Source organism: Astatotilapia calliptera, chromosome 11, assembly GCF_964374335.1.
Source record: "Astatotilapia calliptera chromosome 11, fAstCal68.1, whole genome shotgun sequence".
Taxonomy (NCBI): Eukaryota; Metazoa; Chordata; class Actinopteri; order Cichliformes; family Cichlidae; genus Astatotilapia; species Astatotilapia calliptera.
In genome coordinates, this window is record NC_137432.1 from 32,286,095 (window position 1) to 32,306,257 (window position 20,163).

Consider the following 20,163-nt stretch of genomic DNA (forward strand, 5'->3'; position numbering starts at 1 on the left):
ATTTAGAAATTCTGATCACCTCAAAGTTTTTACAATTTTAACATGAAAGAAATGCATTTAGTTGAACAAATGTTATACAGCGTTGTAATATACTGCAACGGGCCAATGTTTAACGCAGCCTCCAATATTGCTGTCTTGTAATATGCAGTGGATATATTAGTGGCAAATAAAAACCTGTCTATTAAATGTTGGATTCCCGTCTTAATCTGACTCAGCAGAATCACCTCTTCATGATTCCTAATGTTGGCAAGGAAAATGTAGAGGGTACAGTAAACAGAAGTTAACTAACTTTAAGTAAAAATAACACATTGACAGGTGTGCATTGGTGGACAGTGGTGTAAAATAAATGAATGGAGACAGTACTGAAATGACATCGATCGGGCATAGCACTAAGACCAGTGACAAGTGAAGTGAATAACACTGTTTATCTCTTCATCATGGCACCTGTTAGTGGGTTGGATACATTAGAGAGAAAAGAGAACATTTGTGCTCAAAGTTGATGTGTTAAAAGCAGAAATAATTGGCAGGCATATGGATCTGAGTGAGTTTGATGGGGTCAAATTGTGATGGCTAGATTTCTGGATCAGAGCATCTCCAAAACTGCAGCTCTAGTGGGTTTTTTCCAGTGGTCAATATCTATCAAAAGTGTCTATCAACCACAGACTCACCGACAGCCAAGGCTCAATGATGCACATGGGGAACGAAGGCTGGCCCGTGTGATCTGATCCAAAAGGTGCAAAAAAGTTAATGCTGGTTGTGTTAGAAAGGTGTCAGAATACACAAAGCATCACAGTTTATTGCATATGGTGCTGCATAGCCAGATCTGATGATTCACGTTACCTTTTGCATCACATGGATGTTTGTGTGCGTTGCTTACCTTGGGAACATTAGGCACCAGGATACGCTATTGGCAAACCAGCAGAGGCTGCGCGATGCTGTGACCCACAATCTGATGAAAAACCTTGGATCCTGGCATCCACGTAGATTTTACTTTGACATGTACCACCTACATAAGCATTGTTGCAGACCACGCATGCCCTTTCATTGAAACAGTATTCCCTGGCTGTGGCCTCTTTCAGCAGGATAATGTGCCCTGCCACAAAACAAAAGTGGTTCGGGAATGGTTTGAGGATCACAACAATGACTTTGTCCTCGGAATTCTCCAGATCTCAGTCCAATCAAGCATCTGTGGGATACACTGGACAAACAACTGTAATCCATAGAGGCTCCACCTCGCAACTTAGAGCTCATGCCTCGACAGGTCAGGGCTGTTTTGGCAATAAAAGAGGCACTAACACAATAGTAGACAGGGAGCCATAATGTTTGGCTGATCGGTGTACGCTGACAAAAGCGGTAAATTTATACACAGTTCATTATGTCTGTCTTTGTTCTGTTATTTTTCTTCTTCATTTACAGTTGCTGCAATGTGTTCTAGATTTTTTTGTCTTGTGATATATCAAATATCACAGGATCATATCATGGTGTGATGGTACCATCATGTCAGGAGAATGACTGAAGTGTTTTATTGTTATATGTTGGAAAACCAAGGATGGACAAAGGGCTAAAGCTCCCGCAAAAAGGAGAAAATTCCTGAATGAATTTGTTGGTATTCTTGTGCACAGTTTTCAAGTTGGTTGTTACAAAAATCTTGGCGATCCTTCCTCAGTTGATCTGGGTATCTATTCTGAGTCGCATCTGTCTTTTTTTGTAATCCCAAAATCACTTGATGAGGCCTTGATAGGGGCTGTGGGGGCTCCATGCAATCTGTTGCAGTGCTTCTTACAAATAATTCTTCATGATTCTCACTAAATGGTGCAGAATGAGCTCAAAAACTAACAAAATAGTGAGATTAAACTTTGAACATGTTAAATAGCTAAAACAGTTGTATATTACTGTATATATTCCACTTGTCTGATGTAAACACACAAATAATTTTCCAAATTTGTTTGAGTAGGATTGAACAAATTTTAGCAAGAAAAATAATTAAGACATAGGCCTGCTGTGCCATAAGTGTGCTCATATCGGTTTAGTCTAACAACATCCTTGTTTCTGTGTAAACAAATGAGCATCAGTTTGAATGATGACGATGATGACAGCTGAAACCACTGCTCCCATTTTCCCAGCAGTTACTGTGTTTACATCTCTCAACACCTTTGTTGTATTTGCTGTGTGTTTTCGTTAGATAAGAAGGCAAAAAGTCAAGTTCAATCCTTGTTGTATGCAGAGAGTCACAGAAAGAAAATGATCTGCCCCGTATTTAAAATGTCATTGTGAAATAACGGTTGGATTGACAGAGTGAGAGATGTATTATTATCAAATAATTATTATCAAATTAAACAGATGCGTAACCTGAAATGCTGAACTATGGTTATTGTCAGCCCAGCAATTATTTTGTCAGAGTGGCCTTGATGTCCTCTACACATGAAATGGTCTTTATTGAGAAACCACCACATCCCTAGGCTACAAAGTTATTTACATTAAGGCTCTAACCACTGACCCGCTTATTTAAGGAAAACAATAAAATAAGGAAAACAGTTTGCCAATCTTTCAAGCCTCTCTACTGCCAAAACCACTGCAAATGTTGTGGTGAAGTGAAAGTTGCCAAAGATTTACCAAATCCATGTAAATCATGGCCCTCTGAGCTTGTGTCCTCTCCCTCTCCTCAAAAGCCCTTCAACACAACAGGCAGCATCGCACTGCCAAAAGAAATGTCTGGAGTAAATCTGCTGGTGTTGAGTCACAGCTAACCCAAGGCACATCCATTTTTTTTTCTGCGGCTCGAGGCCAAAGAGAGATCTAATAAACAAGTAGGACCTGAGAGAAGGGCCCCTCATTTATCCGACTACCAGAGCAGTTAGTATCATAGCACAGAGGCCACTTGAACTATTGTCCTGTGTATAACTCATGAGCATTTTGACAAGAAAGACTGACTGAAATGGTAATGCAGTAGATGAAGGCTAGAGATGAATGAGACACAGAGTCCATGGCCATCTATTAGATTATCATCAAACAAAAACGCAGTCAAACCAAATTCCTCAGCGCTGCCGTCTCTACACAGGTGTCTTATTAGTGTTTCTGGCAATGCATGGCACATCAGCATCACAGCTGATTAACTTTTGTGGATACATTTTGTTCCCTTCTTCAGATTATACTCAGCTATTTTCCTCAGTAGGATACTGACAGAACATGCACAAGTTTCATAGTGTAGCATCCCCTATGGAAATGTGAATGTGTTATGTATGAAATTATAGTATTTGTGGAACACAAACCAAAATGATCTGAAAGTCTTTTAGTTAGTTCCAGCATCTACAACTGATTTTATCCTCTGCTTTATAGCCATTTAAGCTGAATATCTTAAGGTTTAAGAGTGTTAGCAGGGCAAAATAAGAAACTGTATAAAGAGCTTTTGTAGGACGTAAAGAAGAGTATTTTCATTGTTTTCTAAAATTTTATATTTCTAACACTTCATGTATAATATCAATTACTGATAATTACTGTAATGAACGGCTCTTACACTAACAATATTCACTCATACATGTATATTCTGTACAAACAGCAGAGATTAGTCGAATCCACTAGCATGACTATACTAAATTTTGTTTCTGTTATAAGATGCTTTATTATAAATTGTAAAAAAAAAAAACTGAATTCAGAAAAATAATTCTCTAACAAACATTTTATAATACCCTATAGTGCGGGCTAATGTGCAAGATAATAGTGCGGCTAAAGTACTTTCACATTGGTTTAAATAGATTCAACTCCTCCCATAAAGTTAAATTATCTGCGTTTAAACCCCGTATCTCGCGCTCTGATTGGCTGGCTAAACTGTATGGGGACCCTGGTGCTGAGGCATTCAACATCTGGGAGAAAAGTGAGCATTACAGGGGCGGGGCGTAGCGCAAAAAAACTGCTCCATTGGCCAATCGAAGGCAACCTCATCCTAACTTCACTCGTTGATTGGTTTGAATCCCTGTCAAACAGCACTACGGGGCGTGGTCTGAGCTGCAGCCGAGGTGTTGTGATTTTAGTCTAACCAGCTTCAGTCCTGTCACAACAGTGAGGGGCGTCTTTTCGCTACGCTGGCGCTCTGGGAATACTAACCATTTCAGAAACAACTAGCTAAAACTAACAACCCCGCTTTTTTTCCTTCGTCATTCTCGAGACTTTACAGCTTGTTCTCTGCGACAGTATCTCAGAAACACTGCGACGTGTGTATTTTCAAGGTGGAAGCACGAAGGTAAGTGGTTCGTTTACTAGTTGAGGACTTTGGCGATGCTGTTGCAGCTGTGCTTACTTTGCTAAATACGAGACAGATGCTTTAAGTTTGCCACAGAAGAGAGCTTATTTAGGCACGTGAAGATCGACGATAATCACTTGAAAACAACATATCAGACGCTTTTAATAAACCTGAACTGTCCCTGTACTCTCCCGGAGTTTCATTTATGGTCCGGAGAAGCCGCTGCTTTTCTCGGCTGTGTTTCGAAGTCCCCGTTTTTTCTGCACTGGTAACTGAATAACAGAAATTACAATCTGACATCAGCCAGGGTTAGACCAGTTTTATATAATAGTTATTTTTTTTGCAGTAGCTCTGTTCCTTTTTGTTTTCATTATTTTCATGTGTGTATCACGGACGGGTTTGGAAGCTGTGTTAACATCGGCAGCGAAAACTATATGCATAGTCATATGAAACCCTGACATACACGTTTTCTCTCTTGTTGCTGCAAGAGTCCCCAGCAACTTATCACAAATAAGCAACCGATAACACGTCTCTGACTGGCATCTCGCCTGAGACACTAATTGAATTTTTGGTTTATTTTCTGGCGGAAGCAGCCCAAACTTGTTTATCAAGGACCTGATTGTGGAAAAACAAAAGAAAGAAAGAAGGGGAAAAAAGCGGGGGATTAGTGCGTAATGGAGACTGTTCACCATCAGATAGAGGGGGAAATCAGTGTGAGTTTCTGGAAAAGAAAAGCAGCAATTACGTGGCAGTTGGATTATTGTGAAACGGCACATCTCCCTCTCACTCTGCACAGATTTTACCTCTTAAATCACGCTTACTTGTCTTAATGCCAAACTCGGAGGGAAAACGATGAGCTCATTGTTCTAACAGGTTTCAACGGGAGAACCTGCATTAGACCTCAGTGTTGCCTACGATGCAGAAAGAAATTGGAAACCTGTGTTTTTCTTCTCTTCTCCTGCTTTCCTAGGAATCGCTGGTGAATGTTTATGTTGAAATGGATGCTCGTGGCTGCTTTTAAACCGTCCTCCGCACAAAGGGAGACCACGATTTGTCTCAGCCCGTTGTGCATTAGTCCTCTAATTTCCTTAAGTGGGTGTTCAGTTTCAGTTGAGGCTAAGAACATTTCAACAATAAATAAATCTCTGTTGTGCATAAACACTGACAGACTACACCACTGCCTTTTCGATCCTGGACTCTTGCAAGGTGATATTGTAGACTGCATGCCCTCTTGCTTAACTCAAAGGCTGCCCGCTTCTGCCGTTTCTCTTTGCTGTATCTGTAGCCTTGCAAAAGTTTCCCAGGCATTTTAAAAATTCATGTTCAGCTTAAGGGTTGCTTTGCCTGGATTGAACAGCAGAGCCAGCACTTACTCGTCTAGCATGTGCCTTTTTGTTCTGGCTGTGGCATGATGTTTTCCTGGAGCAGTCAGATGTTTAAGCAGAAAGTGTGATTAGATCTTGTGATCTTCTTTGGGGTTTTTTTTTTTTTTTTTGCCTTGTCCCCACTCCTCACAGCTGCTGCAGTGATATCATAGGATGATGAAGCCACAAATGGCTTGCGGTTTCCTACCCTAGTTGTACAATGACTTGGCACTCTTTGCTGCTGCGAGGACATTGCAGTGTGCCTTCAGGTTATTTTATTTGACATGTAACTGGTGCGCTAACCAGACGAAAGGTGCTGCTGCTGTTGTGCAGGACTAGTGGGATGCTTCTGTGTAACGTATCCAATGCTTAAGCAGCAGCAGTGGTGGTCTGTGGTCCCATCTGTACTGTGCACAGTTCATACAAATCTACATTCAGCCCTCATTTGTGGTTGTCGCCCACAGTCGCAATGAACCAACTCTTTGTTTTTTTTGTTTTTTTCATTCTCTTACCATTAGGAAAGTCACATTCTGCTGATGGGTGAGTTATAGTTGTGAATGTGAGCGAGAGCAAAGTACCAGCAGTGCGTTCATTTCCCTGTCACTGCTGAAAATTGCTTGCTCTTCGTCCAGCTCTCATTTTCAGGCCCCGATAGGTCGGTCGCTCAGTTAGCATGGTTAATGGTGCATTTATCGCAGTGTGTAATTTTATTTCCAATTTCCATTCCGCTGCTTGCTTTTAGTTTGAAGTGACAAGAAGCCCCGATGGAGGGGCCCTGTGTGTGCAGATGGCATCTTCCTAATGGTCCTCAGGGTAATGATGGTTGAAATAGGCTCCTAACCAGGGGCTGAGGACTGTGGCCCTTGGGGGACATTCAGCAAGCCTATTTCCATTTTCATCATCAAGATAAAGTACTCAGAACATAGGCGTATGTACACACACACAGTTAGTCTGCACTTTGGATTGGTCAGAAGGAAAAAAAAAGAAAAGAAAAAAAGAAGAACTTCAGCAGGACTGATGAAGACACTTTAAACCCTCAGGCGAATTTGAAGTTTGTAAATTGCTGTGCCCTATTTTGAGCTCAGTGGAACTTGAGGGCATAGATAATATATTTTGGGATAAATTTTGTTTCACATCATGTTCAAAATTGTCTGAAGCGCTTTAGACTTTAAGCACTTGTGCAACTGCTGATGTCTAAAGAAGGGTGGGTGCAGTGCCGTGCTTCAGGAAGCAACAGTTAATCGCCACTCCTCATCTGCAACATATGGGACTTTGTTTGGCCCTGTACCTGAGAGAGTCACCGGTCTGTGGCACCTCATATTTCATTTTGATAATGGCTGGTAACCCGTGGCAACTGTGGAGGCAATGAGAGCTTGGCTTCTTGAAGGGCATGGTTGAAAAAGGGAAGAGGGTGGGTTAAGAGGATGTGAAGTCCAAGGCTGCTTCCCCTGCTCTTTCCTGGTTGGTTGCGTTGTGTCCAGCGAAGGATGTGGGACCCCTGGGGAGTGAATTATTACCTGTCAGCCCTGCAGGCTCCCTGTCATCCATAATCCAGGGCTGACACAGCACAGGCTGGTCCAGGCTATCTGCTGGGACCACAAGGCCTTGGCCTCCAGGTCTGGCCTGGTTTGGCCGTAGCTGGTAAGAAATCGCATTAACATGTTGAATCAAGCGTTACAAATGCACAGTTTAAGACTATCATACAAACCTACCTTGTGCCTTTTGCATTATAGCCAGTGGGTCTTTGTTATTATTCTGACTAGTGTAGCTTTTGGGGGGGTTTAAGTTGGTTCTTTTTTTTTTTCTTACTGAGCAGAAGGAGCTTCTTTACTGTGCCTTGAAGTAAAGCTGTTGCTCATCATTTTGCTGATTCAGTGTACTGTATCTCCCAGGTTTATCAGCCTGTGTGGTTTTTAAAGTTCATTTACAGATTGCCAGTGGCACAGACATAATATATACTGCCAGTTGCATCTGTTTTCCTGTGATTGTCGCAGCTTGTTGAAAGTAAAGGTGAATACGGCACTGACAATTTTTGTCCGACAGGTCTAATCATTAACTGTTAGATGTGAATCCTTAGCAGGCATATTATTACTTTTGATTTCAAAAACAGGCGTGCAGCTTCATCATGCAAGTGGTCCTGTGGTTAGTGTAGAACTGAAAATTATAGCCAAGCTGATGAGTGTGTAAGTTTTGGGAGGAAAACCTTTGAGTTCAGTGAAAGGCTAGAGGGAAGAAGTGAAGGAAGAAGAAAAAGATGGCGGGAGGCGGCAAACCACAAACTGGACAAGAGACAGGCCTTGGTGCTTTTATCCAGACTGGCTGTCTTCCTGAGGTTTTGTCAAGCTGTTCCTCAGAAACATTAACCCCTTGTCAAACATGGACTGGGTCTCTGTTTTCCAACTCGCCACAGCCACATGCAGTGCGGCAGGAACACAGGATGATTGTCTGGTAACACTTCATGAAGCATGGTGGATGCAGTCCAGCAATTGGAGTGGAAAATATAACCTGTGGCTCTCAATGTCAGCAAATTAGCTCAAATTCATATTTTTAGTCTAAATGGGGGTCTCGTGTATCACAAAGGAGTCTTTGTCAAAAATCAGACCTCAGCTTTATTCTCCTTTGTTTCTTTTCTGTATTAAGTCATGCACTGAGGTTTCACTGTTTTCAGTGTGGTTTGTCTTTTTAAAAATGCTGAAGTCGAGTAATGATACTTGTAGTTTCATGCTTTTTGTCTCTCTCACTCCATATCAGTTGCCCTTTAGATGAAGGACAGAATACCCATCTTCAGATATCAGACACACTCACTCTTTGATTTGTGTAACAAGGAGGCTGTGTACGCTACCTACGGGGAAGCTTGGAAGCAGCATGCACCACAAAAAGGATTTCTTCTGAATGGAAAGAAAATGAATCATCCAAAAATAAATTCTTGTCATTTTTCATGCATATTCTATGTGGAGAAGTAGCTAATGTAGTGCGCTGTGTGCGCTTGAAGTTTTTTATATAATATATAAAATTATTAGCTATTGAATAAGCACAAAGATCCTCCAAAATGCCCATTCAGCTGTGTGATCCACAGAATCCAGTTTATTTTGAAAACCACAACAGTCAGTAGCAGAGCTCCCCAAAGATTAAGATAATGCAGACATCACAACAGGCTCTCTTACATCCACAGAGAGCAGAAATCCCCACATTTATGATTCCATTTCTTGCCTCTGTGTTTAATTGTAGGAAGCAACTGATATGAGGAAACGCGTGTCTCTTTAAGTAGCCTCTGCTCATAAATACTAGCTCTTGATTCTTGAACTCTTAGTTGGGTCAGCTGGGGAATGGCAGAAGGGCCCAGTTTGTTGCTCCAAATGATCTCTTAATTACTTCATAATGTGGGCAGTCCTCCTGCATCATTGATTAGCCAGTCAGGCTTAACATGGAACAAATTGCTCCATGACTTTCCAGTCTCGCGCCCTTATTGCTTGTATTGGTAAAATTGGAAACTACAGTGAATGTTTTATGTTTTTTTATAAACTAAATATTAATTTCATTCAAATGGTATATACTGTACACCAGAGACCTTATTAGTTGTTTAGCTATTTACCAATAGTTACCAAAAGTAACATCATAAATGCAGAACATTAAGGCAGTATGGGATCATCTTGACAGAGAACGTAACTAAAGACGACCAACATCCGAATTTCCTAAAGACTACTTAAAGAAATTACAAGAAAACTTTAATTCAATTAAGTTCAAATCAAGTTAATTCAGTTCACTTTTATTTATATAACACCAAATCACAACAACAGTCATCTCAAGCTTTCCTTAAGATAGTCCAGGGTGCGTTGAAGAATAAATGGTCATACCAAATATTGACTTATATACTGTATTTACGCCTATGTTTGCATATTATTCAATGCACTGCACCTATTTCTAATTTTTAAGCAAAATATAAAGTAAAAAGGGGGGCAGGTCAAGACTTTTTCATAGTGCTGTACTTAAACATGCTGGTATGTTAATAAAAATGATCAGACATTAGGCACTAAAGTTGGCTTGTACTTGCCTATTACTGCAGTGCATTTGAAAGTACTAAAGTAGACAGTTGGATATCTGATTATTAATATCAGCATTGTTACTGAGCTTGTCTTGCAGTGTTTCGTTTTCTGATTTTATCTTTGTCTCCACACAAAAACATTGTTGAAACCTATAAAAAGGCCCAAGTGTACAAAAAACTCTGCGCTTTAATGTCACTGTTTTGCGATGTGTGACTCTCAGAAAAACATGCCAGCTCTGATAAAAGGAATTGATGAGCTTAGAGGCTTAGAGGCTTAAAGGCATACAATTCCAATGGATTGAAAAATGTGGAGAACTGTTTCTCGATTCCGATCCTTTGTCCCATCTAACTGTTTTTAGCAGTGCAATTTATTGAGACTGCCCAGTCTATGTCACACACATAATGGCCGAAACACTGGAAAAATTGCAGCTGGTGTAGCATATGGGGAAGATCGAACAAAGAACAAAAACCTGTATTAGTTATGCCAGAACAACTGGCTTCGATAAACAGAGTACAGAACAACACAAAACTACACTTTAAAATTAGTGTGTGAGGGAGCGAACAAACTATGTATTTTATCGCCTGAAACACAGCCATGATATGTTACAAATGCTGTGTAGCAAAGAGAAATGTTGCACATTTGCTGCAGTCAGTTACAAAAGCTTTGCTAATGTGAATTAATTAGGTCATATTTGGTTGTTTATGACACTTTTTTTTAAGTGTTTGAGTATTTTAAGATAGCTGCTCTGCATGTATTCTTAATATTTTGGTGGCACAGTTGGAGAATGATATTCAATTCTTGGAGTTAAACTTTGTAACTTTAATTTGGCCATAACCCAAGAACTAGAAAACACAGATCTCAAAGTAGACAAGAATAACAGCAGTAAAAGTTACACATGTGCAAAGTGTCCTCTATGAATTACCCAGTTGTGTGTTTTTGCAGACCTGGGCTCACAGAGCATGCAAATTGCCATCCTTCTGAGCTGATCTTGCAGGGAGTGTGTGTAAGTGAGACGGCCTCTGGCCAAACCAGCCAGCTGACTTCCTGTTGGCTCCCCACACACATGAAAATAATCACATTGGTATGACTCCTCCGCACTTTCCAAATGATGTTGTATCGGATGGATCAAATTCTGGTAATAATTGGGGTCATTCTCTAATCATTGTCAGCTCGACCATCTCCATATACATTCACTGAAATGGGAAAGTCAGCCTACTTCCAGCATGTTTTTCACACTTTGAAATCTGAATGTTTGAACAGGAACATCTTCAAAACTGTTAAAGATAAAAACCTGAAATTTTCAATGACCTTTCTGGCCATAACATTGAAGCAGGATCTATAATTCAGGACAGATGCATTTAAAAAAACAAACAAACAAACAAACAAACAAACAAACCACTTGAATAGTGGCTAGTCAAGAAACATGTTATGGGTAGACACAAACATATTTGCTATATACAGCTATAATTATATATGTCTAAATTTTAAACTATAGATTTTACAGGCAGAAACTTTGAGCAGAAATTGAATTGTTCAAAAACTGTAATGATTTGATATGGAATAAACCAAAGGAGTTTTGGGTTTCTTAATACTCGTAAAACAAATGTGTTTTAGCAGCTCCTTTTCCAGCAATTTGGTTTATTGCTGTGTGCATCACAAGATGAATGTGGAAGTTGTAGTAATGTGGTTTGGCCAGTTTGCTGTGCAGCCCAGCAACATTTCCTCGTGTTGGATTTTTGTTTTTCTAGAGCAGGAGGGCTGGTAGATCTTTGATTTGGGTTTTGTTTTGAGTTTTGTTTTTTATTCGCTTGTAAAGCGAAAGATAAGAGAGAGATTAATTTTGCCTTAATAATTAACTTATTTCAGTTCTGCGCTGCATCAGTGCAGTTTTGAAGTTCTTGTGTTTTGACAGTTAACCACAAAAGATTATATCAGTCCTTTAGCTGGCAGTATGGCAGTTTAAGTATGATGAAGTTCTTTATTTTGTTTCCTGTGCATTTTCCTGTTTTATTTCTGACAATTTTTGATCGCCTTTCCACTAAACCTGGAGCCTTTTTATAGTGCATGTTCTCAACAACGTTTATCTATTTTCTCTGTTGTGCAGTATCGTGTTTTCTTCAGCATTTTCGTCTTCATTGCTGGTTGTTGTTTCTTTCTTCTTCTTTTTTTTTTTCCTGTGTGTGCCTCACTTTTCAGAGATTGGCTCTCAATCAAGTGGTGTGGGCAAGACTGTAATGCTGTTTTCAATTTGTGAAGTTTTTGCTTCTTTTAGTGGAGCTTTTTTTTTCTTTGCCTGTTCAGCCACAGTGGCTATCACAGCTTCTACTAACAGCCAAGTTACTCTCCTATTTCCTGCAAACAAACAGCTGTTGTTTCTGGAGGAAATGTAACCATCCATCTTTGTCCTTGGCAAAGACCTACAAGATAACCAGAGCTCTTTTTGTTTTGGTTTGCACTTTCAAAAAGAACATTAGGCACAGCTTATTTTCCGTAGAATAAGTTGTTACAGACATGTATTGCTTTGAATTGGAGCACGTCTCTATCCAAGACAAACATTTGGGTCTTTTAAAAATATATATATTATTAATAAAAAAAGGGCTAGTTTGTCCCTACATGTTTGGCTGGATATCATTACACACAGAGCTTTTGGTGGCACAGATTAAAATCTCACAACTCCTGAAATGGTGAACTGAGAGAAAACAAGGCTGATCCAGATCGGGTGGCAGAAAAAAGACTGGCCTCATTTAAGCCGGCTAACAATGCCTGAGAATCAGCTGTCACCCGTGTCTGTTTTGATACAGTTGTTTTTAGACTCTTCATTAGTCTGCTGTTTAAACAGAGTGATACTTTTTAGTCAGATGCATGCCTGCTTTGCGCATTTCGAGGATGAGAGACTTTATTTTTGTAACGATTGTGAGTACTGTGTGTAAGGAATTTATGTTGTGTCAGTAATCCAGTCTGCTAATGTTTTAGAGGAATATTGGAGCTGCTGGCATCATTACTTCTTTTTTTGTTTTTTAAAACACAAATGCAGAATGAGGCCTGTTTTCATAGTAAATCTTTTGATAGCTGATCATATGAAACAAGCAACTGTAAGTGTCATATTGCACTTTAAGCCACTGTATTTATTTTATTTCTCATACTATAAATCAACTGATTAGTTTTTGGAAATAACAATAAAATGAGTTGATACTTCCAGGTCTGCATGCACATAAATGTATCAAGTGTATAATGGGGGGGAAAAAAGAGAATCCCGCCAAATTCTCACATTTGAGAGGTTTGCCAAACATAATTGAAATCCACCAGAAGTGGGTTGCACTGAAAGACTTGGAAGGAAGTGTGCAAAGTGTTGATGTTGAAATGGCCATCGCTAAGGCTGTAGAGCAGATATGCGGAACGAATTGGGTGATGCAAAGCAATGTGGGTTAAGAGTTTCTGGCAGAGTGAGACTGAGAGATTGAATATCTGATTTTTCTCAGGTTTCTCTTTTGATAATCTGTTGCACAGAAATTGTCTGGCTTGTCAGATCTCGACTGAAGCAATTAGGTTGACTGCATGAGGGAGGAGGGGTCTGGTGTGTTGTTGCTATTGAAGTAACTTTGAGTTATGATCATGCCTCATTGTTGCTTATTGCAGTTTTTTTGAAATGAGAATTTTTTATGGCCCTGAAACGTGAAATGAAGCAGGAAATTAAAAACCTACGTTTTTTTCCCCCCCTCCTTCCCTCCTGTCCTATTCATCCACAGCTGATGCCTTCAAACAGTAGTAGTTCCTCGTTTCTATTCTCCACGCACTCAGGTGACAGGTATTCACATATTTAATTCATTTAAGTGGTCAGAGAATTGATTTTTTTTCTGCAGGGAGTTATCTCACATCTTTTGAAAATGAAATGGGCTCTTCTCACAGCTGGATGGTAATATGACAGTCATACTTTGAAAGAAGATCATAAATGCATCTAATTTCCAAACTTTCCAAAAATAGCCCAAACCACTTGACCCCATTCCTTGAAAGGTTGGGCAAGTCTACATGCACTTACCGTGCTGGTCTTACTTTAAATGGATAGCAGAAGTTAAACTCTGCAAACCTTAAATTTAGGTGGAAAGTAGATTGATATTTTCCGGAACCGAGACTGGCTTCCCAACTCTCGGCCTCCCTCGGGGTCTTTATCCGATTTCTTATGCATGCACCCTGCGCTTTGCAGATAGGAATTGTGGCTGATTTTGTGCAAACAACACTCTGCATACCCTTGTGCTTAAATCTGTAATGTGTTAAAATTAGAATCTATAGTGTGTTTTCTTTTAAGATTTAACTGTGAATTCCTGGGTGAGTATGAAATGTTTTACCTGTGTGAGCATTTGGGGCCGGATGTTGGCCGCTTTAATCTGCTCTGACGCTCTCATGCTATTATTTGTGTATATTTTAGTGGTCACCATATGTGCAGTGAATGTTTGGCTTGGACAATGTGCGATAAGTCTGCTCGCCTACACTTAGCTTGGTCATTTTCATCCATTTCTCAGAACTCCGGGCTTGTTTCCATTAAACTGAGGCTATTTTTATATCAGTGTTTGAGGGGGAGGGTTTATCAGGGGGTTTCAGTTAGTGTCATATGAATCCAAACCGGGCAGGGGTCCAGGGTGAGTAAAACAGACCTCCTCCTCCTCTCAAGTGCCCTGAACTCTTTCCATTTGGAGAGTGTGTGTACCAGTTTATTAACCATGTGTTGACTCACTGCCACAGCTGTGTGATTGTGTATGAGTTTGCATTCTTGTGGTTAGGGGAAAAAAAAGAGGAATTCTTCATAGATTCACCATGAATCCCTTGATGGTTAAGCACTGATGCAAAGAAATGTTAAGAAGAATTAAAATGTCACACTGTGTTGCTTTTTTTTTATTTCTTGACCATAGACTAAAAACGCCAAACGTGAATTTACTGACACAAATCAGAGAAAAACAAATTAAAATGCCCCAAAACATGAATAACATAATTGGATTAATACGTTAAAGCTTGCTCTATACCTCTATAAGGTCTTGACTAGGGATGGGTATCGTTTAGGTTTTATCCGATACCGGTGCCAAACCGGTACTTTTGAAATGGTGCTCAAACCGGTGCTTAAAGAATGGAGAACACAAACTTTGTCCAAAAACCTCTCATGTTCAGCTGTTTTGTTTTTTTGTTTTTTTTTGTTTGTTTGTTTTTTTTTGTAAAAAGGTAACAATGTTAGCCTTTTCTGCAGCTATGGGGCATATATGGTATCACTCTTGGCTGGAAGCAGTGCTTAATCAATGGAAAAAACACAAACTTTGTCCAAAACCTCTCATGTTTAACTGTTTTCCACTTTTTCTTTGGTCATTTTAGCCTTTTTGGCCAGGGTGAAGGGAGCATCTGCCATCAAACAAGAAGACAGCTGCATGTAGCTATGATGGTGTTTGCTAGTTCACCTTACATGCATTAATGTAATAACGTGGTTAGCCTACTCAACGTAAATTACACACGAACAACATTAAGCTACTCACGCAGAGAAGAACGGCTGCTGCCACCATCACCCGTCATTCATTTCTGCTACACTGGCAGGGCTAGGGGCCAGGACTCTATTCTTCGGGTCTTTGGGGGATGTTGCTCCGGGTCCGATAACTGGCAACCCACCCGCAGTAGATGTGCACGGTGTGAGGTCTTGCAGCAAGCTATCAAATACGGCGCATTTCTCGGCTTTTAAAAAAAACGCTATGCGTCGCCAGGTGTTTCATCGGATTTGAGGTGTTACCTCCTTTGACAGTATCAGCTTAAAGCACTTGTTGCAGGCTGCTGAGTTTGCATCTTTTGCTGTGAAGTACAGCCAGACTTTTGACCGCTTCGCCTTGGGCATTTTAATCTGTAGCTCTGCATAAGAGAACGTACGTACCTAGACCCGCCTACTATCCTCGGAAACGTAAAATGATTGGCTAGAATCTAAAATGTATCACAGCTTAGGAAAAATAAAGCACCGAAATGTGCGCTGCTTTTCGGTCTGGTTACTACAGTTTATGTCAGAACCGGTACCCATCCCTAGTCTTGACCTCAGTAAATGCACGGAAATTACTTTTATTTTGATTTTGCAATAGATTAAATTGAATTCAACTTAATTGCTGCTTATTCCCTAATCAAATAAGCAGAGGATCATTTGAGCACCAAGTTAACATTTCTTGCATCATGCTTCATGTGTTATCTCAGATTGTGAGCTGTTCATCTTTCTTCTTTTTGCATTACAAAAAAAGCATCTTGCATACATGACACATTTATAATTGGGTTATAGTGAGTGTGACTAAATAAGAAAGCAAATGGAAACAAAGGTTGAATCTTCTTACTTGAGCATATATAAATAAAATATAAAATAACCATCAATTATGTCAATTTGCAGCTGTGTTATTGAATTTTGGATATCCACTGGTGAAGGAAAAGGTCATGTTGCTTGTCAAAAAATTATGTTAGTCAAACTATAATTCCCCGAACATAAAAACAATCTTAGAGTAATTGCACATGATAATTTTGGCGTGCGTGTGTGCGCGCGCGCGTGCATGTGCGTGTGTGTGTGTGTGTGTGTGTGCGCGCGCGCGCGCGCGCTCCACAGTGATGTGGATGACTGTGCCGGGATTTAAAAACATGTTCATTAATTTACTCTGAGGCTGTAAACTTATTTCCACCAAGAGACACACAAACACAACAAAACACACCCACTCAACCACATGAGCAACTTCCAATTTCCAGCGAATGAAACCTTGTTTGAGCTGTCTTCATTGCCTCCCTCTCTGTCCTCCCGGCTTCCATCGTCTCTCCCTGAGGGGCAGTTTTTAGTGACTGATGGCATGAAAGCCAGCTGAGGGTAAACAAACCAGCAGACCACACTTTTGCTTTAATGTCACAAGTCAATGACATGCAGCTGGGTGAAAGGAATGAGAGGGGGGGGGCAACACCTACACTTTCACTCTCAGGGCCATATCTGAGGCTGACAGTAGCCCTCCAGCTAAACACAGACAGTCTGCATTAGTGTTGGCCTGTAGCTACAGGTGCCAGGAGAATCAAGCCCAGTTTTATAACTTGGACAGAAAGACATGGTACGAGTGTTTATGCTGCTCTGAAGCAGGTTTATACAGCTTTGTTAAAATTATCATTATTAGGTGTCAATTTTGCAGCCTTATGGAAAAGAAAGAACAGTTCTATGAGCTACAAACCTTATTATGTACACTTAAGTGTATTTCAGTTGAGCTGTATTTTTTTTGCACAATCACTAAACAAACACTATTTCTCGTTATTCAACTATGAAATATGTGGGTTCTTTAAAAAAAAACAAAAAAAAAAACGAGGGGGCTTCCCCTCTGTGTGAGGCACCCTGGATTCTTACTCGTTTGTGGGCCATGAAGTTATCAAATACCAAGTTTCCACAATATGGCAAGATTAAGAGGAAGGGCTGTTCAAATTGCAGTGTCTCATAGTTTTCTTTTGTTTGGTTTTAAGATTTTAGTCATTTAGACCCAAGTAGGTTTGACGTGGGTCAACCTTTTACAGTGCAACTCTGTCCACCAGCAGCTGTCAGATCCTTCTGGAAAAATAAGGTTTGATCTCACAGGATAGTTTTTGTCAATGGAATTTAAATGAGTTTAAAAGTGCCACTGAGTTGGCGATATTTCTCCTGGATTACTAAGTATCAAACCCTTTCTACTAGGATTGTGACAATAGTAGAATTTCACATTTGATATCAATACCCAGGAAATACTCAGTATGACTTTGATACCAGATTGTCTGACTGTGCTATGTTTCTGTTGTCAGAATTTTGTTGCTGATCAGAGTTGGTAAAGTAGGGTGCCGCTCTTGTCTAGTTGCTAGTGGGCTTATCTCAGCTTCAGAAAGCTTGCAAATAGCTGTGATATAAATTAACACTGCCTGTTGACTTTACAGACACGCAGGACTCAACATTTGCTTTCTAGTTCCAACATTACTGTCATCATTTTTTGTACTATCCCCCACCTTAATGATAACTTAACAGATGGCTGATGTGCCAAAGGGGTAATTGCTATTAGTTTTACAGTTACTGTTAATGTTTGCAGTGTCTGTGTGAAGATATACAATAACTGCTAACGGGCGCTTTAGTGGTGTTGAAGTGTAAAGTTCTGTGTCAGCCTGGAGGCAAAGGTGGGATGCTGCAAATAGTAGTTGTTGTTTTTTTCCTACCTACTTATCTGTCTCATACAAGCAGGTAAAACAAAATGGACTAATGCAGAATTATTGTCACATGCATGGGGTTTGGGGTGTGTAACATATATTGACACAATAAAAGAGTGCAAACATTAGGCTTGGTGTCTGTTTTGTGATAAAACAACCAACTTCTTCCAGTGAAAGTAAAGTGCTATGCCATATATAATGGTTTTTATTGTTTGTTTCTTTTTTAAAAATATTTTTGCCATAAGTGTCTTTTTTGTAATTTCTTTTCCAAAGCGTCTTGAGAAGTAGATCTCTTCGATTTCTAAAGATCTTTCAGAAACACTTGACTCTGACCTATGAATCATCAAGCATATAAAAGGCACCTAACTCAAGGGATGGACCAGTGTTGTCTACCCATACCAGAAAACTTTTTAAATTGTATCTTTAGGCACTTTAGTAGCACTTTACTGCCTGGGACATAAATGCATAATTTGTTCCTATTTCTTTAGTTGAATCTATGAAAAATGCCAGAGATAATGACACACATGCACGCCATTCGAACTGGCATCAGAAATGACATCAGTGAAAGTGTGGCTGTCAAAAAGCCATTCTTAAGGAAAACTGGGAGAAAAGGCTGAACTGTTCCTGAAGACTACTTAAAGAAATGATTAAAAAAAAGTTTGCCTACAAGGGTTCAGGCTATGTTGAAGAATAAAGGTGGTCTTACCACATTTTTCACTTTCAGGCTTGTTAGAATTGTACAAACTCACATTGCACATTTCAGTAAATCAATCTATTTTTCCAATTTTTGAGCAAAACATAAAGACAGTACTGTATGTTCCAGAAACATTGCTCTCTAACAATTCAAGTCATTAAAAAAAATAGCAGAATAACTTTAAGGCATAGTCGTGTGTGCATGTCAAACTGTCTTTGAACACATTTCAAATTTGTACTAACTGAAAAACTCGATATATTGACCTTTTTGTGAAAAAGTTCTGCACGAAAGATGGGGAATTAAATCAAATGTCATGTGCAAGTTTTATTGACTATATAATAGCAATTCAAAGCCGTTTATCAAGTACCAGCACCCCAACCGAGATCTAGTGCACTTCCTGCAGCGTACTACTGTGTTTGCCGCTCGTCAGTCAAAACCCCTCTGATTTGAAAATTAAATCTGTGAAAGAAGAGAGCTACTGACTGGCCTATGCCTAACATGTGCAGGAGACAGAGGTCAGTAACTCCATAGACGGCAGTCTATTCACAAGGAAGATCTTTTTAATTAGACTATGTTCTTTTAATTAACCAGCCAGCATAATATCTGTGTCCATTTGTCAGCCCTTTACAATGCTTAGCGGAGCAGGGTGAAAATACCTTCTTTTGTCTCCTCACTGTTTCAGAGATCCCTGCTTCCTATTATTATATATCATTGTTCACTGAAATGTATTTTTTCTTGTCTTTTAGATTAGCATGATAATACCCCCATGGAGGGGAGGAAAAGTGGTGAAGAGCTATTGCAGGACTGCTCGTCAGGCTCACTGTGTGCAAGACCGTGGTTATTATCATACTGAATGCACCATCAGTTAAGCTAACAGCCCAAATTTCGACATTTATCTCCAATATCATAGCCTGACTGTCAATTGCATAGGGAGCACTATGGTAAATTACAGGTTATGTCTTGCTCCTTGGAGCCTGGATCGTTCCCCAGTGTAATTACGTTATGCTAATTCTGCCCCCCATGTACTTCCCATGACAGAAAGAAGGCTTTCCAACTGTTCAGATATTAAGTAAAATATGAAGGAATAAATGTGGCGATTTACGCTACGGCATTGCTCGCGAAACCCGAGCACACCCCTTGTTTCTCCATGGAACTCTAGGGGATTGAGGAAAAGGCTCAGCTAGAGCTTGTAGCCATGTTTCCATAGACCGGTTCAGCTGCAGGTCAGGCCACCTTGAACTCCTCAGCTGGAATTATTGTGTCAGAGGTGGACAGGGTCAGGCCACGCTCCTCCCTTCAACACAAGGACTTTGTTAGTGTCGGACACGCAGCAGACACTGGCAGCACAAATCCCTGTCACGCTCTCGGAGTAGAACCCTGCATGGGTCAGAGGTTGTGTGTTAAGGGGGCATCCCCATTTCATGACCTGAATACTGATTGATTTCCTTGAATGGCTATCAAGGTAGGGGGCCTTGCCTAGTGATTGCAGGGACTGGTCAAACCACTTACCCTTACCCCATGTGGCGATTCGCAGTGAGAGAATGCGGTACAAGGGAAGGGAAAAGCCACTCTTTGTCACAACATGCGCAACTCCTCTGCTCAACTGTGTACCTCAGCGGGCGTATGTTTTCA

General features: G+C 40.2%; 1 protein-coding gene across 4 annotated transcripts in view; it reads left to right on the top strand.

The window, feature by feature from the left end:
• The first annotated feature begins 4,035 nt into the window (after positions 1-4,035).
• sema6cb (semaphorin 6Cb) overlaps positions 4,036-20,163 on the top strand; it is a 147,248-nt gene continuing 131,120 nt past the window's right edge. For 3 of the 4 annotated variants that reach the window (XM_026183764.2, XM_026183766.2, XM_026183767.2), the window contains exon 1: positions 4,036-4,237. The gene's annotated coding sequence lies outside the window, so the exon portion shown is untranslated. The remainder of the gene's footprint in view (positions 4,238-20,163) is intronic. The other variant, XM_026183765.2, reaches the window with a different exon arrangement.